Source organism: Mus pahari, chromosome 21 (assembly GCF_900095145.1).
Source record: "Mus pahari chromosome 21, PAHARI_EIJ_v1.1, whole genome shotgun sequence".
Lineage (NCBI taxonomy): Eukaryota > Metazoa > Chordata > Mammalia > Rodentia > Muridae > Mus > Mus pahari.
In genome coordinates this window covers 24,006,488-24,009,673 of record NC_034610.1, presented here as the reverse complement: position 1 = coordinate 24,009,673, position 3,186 = coordinate 24,006,488, and the positions used below count along the sequence as shown (strand labels likewise).

General features: G+C 52.5%; 1 protein-coding gene across 2 annotated transcripts in view; it reads left to right on the top strand.

Annotated features, from left to right (window-relative positions):
- The first annotated feature begins 358 nt into the window (after positions 1-358).
- Positions 359-3,186, top strand: part of Stk38 (serine/threonine kinase 38) — a 38,713-nt gene continuing 35,885 nt past the window's right edge. For both annotated transcript variants that reach the window (XM_029533036.1, XM_021221106.2), the window contains exon 1: positions 359-577. The gene's annotated coding sequence lies outside the window, so the exon portion shown is untranslated. The remainder of the gene's footprint in view (positions 578-3,186) is intronic.

The window sequence follows — 3,186 nt, the reverse complement described above, 5'->3', positions numbered from 1 at the left end:
AGTTGATAGGGAGCCAATGTTAATTTCCGGGTGCAGAGCTCGGTGCCTTATGTAAGACATTGAGGGAAGCTGGGTGGGTGTTGGCTTTTACGGAACTTCCAGGTTTTCGTTTTGTAACTTCTAGCGAGTCTATAATTATTGCAAAAGAAAAAGTAACCTAACAAAGGCCAGCTAGTCCAGCCCAACACAAAGCCACCTCGGAGCCCGCCCCACTCTGCACTCGTCGGGTCTCCTAGGCTAGGCGCAGCCTGGTGAGCGGGGAAGATGTGGGCGGGGCGCCGCCGCGCACGCGCAGTCCCGCTGCCCGGCGAGCGCTGCCGGCGGGGAGGCGCATGCGCAGTCTCGGCCGCGGCGGCCCCTCTCCACAGTCTGAGGGGTACCGGGGAGCCTTGGCCCCTCCGCGCCGCCGTCTTTTCCGGCAGTTGGGGTTCTTCCTGTTGTCCTGTCCCGTCGCGGCTCGGCAGCCGCGCTCCCTCGGCCTCCCCGGCGCGTCGCGGTCGCTCTGGAGCCGCCCGCACGTCGCGTCTGCGCTGTCTCCGTAGCCGTCGGCCCCGCGCCTCCCTCCCCCCCGGGTCTGGTGAGTGTCTCGCGGCGGTCGCCTCAGGCACGCCGCCTCGTCCGTCCGTCCGTCAGCTCCTGTGCACTCCAGGGCTCCTGACAGCGTTCTCTCTGTGGTCCCCAGTGCTCCCTTGTCCGTCCCTCTCCTTCCACGCCTCTGTCCTCAGCCAGGACGGGCAGCCGCTCCCTCCTTCCCTCGTCGCCAGCTTTGTGTGCCTGCTGCCACCGGCCCGTCCCCTCTGGGACCTCGGTCAGCACCACTCTGCACCTTGGGATGCGAGAACCAGAGGGTGTCTGCACTTCGAGAGCTCCCCCGACCCCGGGGTAGGTGTGGGACCTTGGAGGCTGTCCCCCTCCTCCGCGATCAGGGGGTACCGGGCTTCCCGTCACCTTAAGATCCCCGCCTGTGGTCTGCAGACTGCTAAGACCCGAGGAAAGGAACCGAGCTGGAGGACAGGGAAACGTGGCTGAAGAGTCGGAGGAAAAGTGTGCCAAACAGCGCATAACGGCTGCTGCCAGAGGCGCCCTGCAAAGGACCCAGAGACACAGGGGCATCTTGCTCTTTTTCAAGATGACTAGGAAGGTCAGCGGCCAAGTAGCCTCGCTGCTTCCTCTTCCTTCAGCTCACCTTGGCTGAGAAGTAGCCAGTACATGCGGTTTCCCTAAACAACAACAAAAAAATACCATCGCTGCAAGAACAGCACCCCGCCCCGCCCCACCCCAAACGGCAGATAGCAGCTTCCTTCTAACCGGACAGCTCTGTCCTCAGACTCTGCACAGCACACCGGCATACACACCCCCACTTCAACATCAGGCATGTTCTCCACTCCCAGGAGTGGACTTCACACACAAATGGAGCGTTTTGTCTTGAGATGGAGTCTGGATGTGTACCTATGCCTGGCCTGCGATTTGCTTTGTAGACCAAGGTGGCCTAGAACTCACAGAGATACTCCTGTCTCTGCCTCCCAAAGGAATATGCCACCAAAGACCAGCCCACTTGTGACTTTTCTTTTTTTCTTTCTTTCCTTTTTTTTTTTTTAAGATCTATTTATTTATTTTATGTATATGAGTACACTGTAGCTGTGCAGATGGTTGTGAGCCATCATGTGGTTGCTGGGAATTGAATTTAGGACCTCTGCTCCTTCTGGTCAGCCCTTTTTTTTCTTAATGTATTTTCGTGACAGGGTTTCTTTGTGTAGTGCTGGCTGTCCTGGAACTTGCTGTGTAGACCAGGCTGGTCTCTAACTCGGAGATCCACTTGTGTTAAACTAAACTAAGACTTTCTTGTCCACCATCCTCTAACTTTGCAGAGCCGAAGGAGCCTGAAGTAAGTAGGATTCCAGTGGCTTATAAGTCATGGCAGCAAGCTTGGATTATGGAAAGCAGGAGGGAAAGCCCTGCCTCATAAGAAGCACTCGGTTGACCCAGTAAACCCGTAAATTGCTATTGAGCAATATTAATTGGATCTTTTGATTAAAGGTTATTAGAATTAGGCTAAACCTTTTATGAGTGGAGGTAGAGAGAAGGGCTTGAACAAAGGTCAAAAGGGCTGGGTGTGGTGGGCCACTGGGCACTGGAGAGCAGAGGCGGGCTGCTCTGAGGTGGAGGCCACCTTGTTTACATAGTGAGCCTGGGAGAGTGCAGTGCTTAGCATTGCATTAGGGACTGGCTGAAGAATCAAAAGATTCTGCTGGCCTGTTATAGTTGGCGTCTGCGAACACACATAATATCCCATTGACCTTTTAGTTCTTTCAAGATAGGTTCTCACTATGTAGCTCTGGCTATCATAGAACTCACTATGTAGACCAGGCTGGCCTCAAACTCACAGATCTTTATGCCTCTGCCTCTGGAGTGCTGTGATTAAAGATGTGTGCCATTATGCCCGGTTCCCTGTGGATCTTTTTATTTATTGCTTGATTGGTTGTTGGTTGGTTGATTTTTCGAAACTTGGTTTCTCTGTGTAGCCATGGCTGTCCTGGAACCCCACTCCCTGGACTTGTGGAGCTTTTTAAAGTGTAGGAACTAATGCTGGTGACTTGAATAAGATGTAGCCCCCAGCCCCTTTTTTGTTCTGGAATAGAACCCAGGACCTTGTGCATTCTGAGCAAGCATCATACAAATGAACTGCTTCCCTGTGTGCTGCTCAATTCTTTATATACCGGTCTATAAATGATCTCTTCCTTCCTATAGCTGTGTCGACTACTAAAAAACAAACAAACAAAAAGTTACTGTCTGTAGAGCCTGGTGTGGTGGCTCATGCTTGGGATCCCAGCTCCTGAGAAGCTGAGGCAGGAGGATTGCCATGAGTTCAGTACCAGCCTGGTTTACCAAAGTAAAACATTTTCCCACCTCCCGTATGAACATACATGCACATACACATACAGTAACTATGTATGTAGGCTGTCCAGACATTTCAACAAACAACTCTCACTTGCCTCATTAAAGTTTTATTTATTTTGTGGTGCATGGTGGGGTGGTGGTTAGAGGCTTTTGGTGGCTTCTCATGGCAAGTTTGTAGAGGTCAGAGGGCAACTTGTGGGAGTTGGTTTTCTTTGACAACCTGTTGGTCCCAAGCACTGAACTCATGTCTTCAGGCTTGGTGGCAAGCACTTTTTTTTTTTTTTTTTT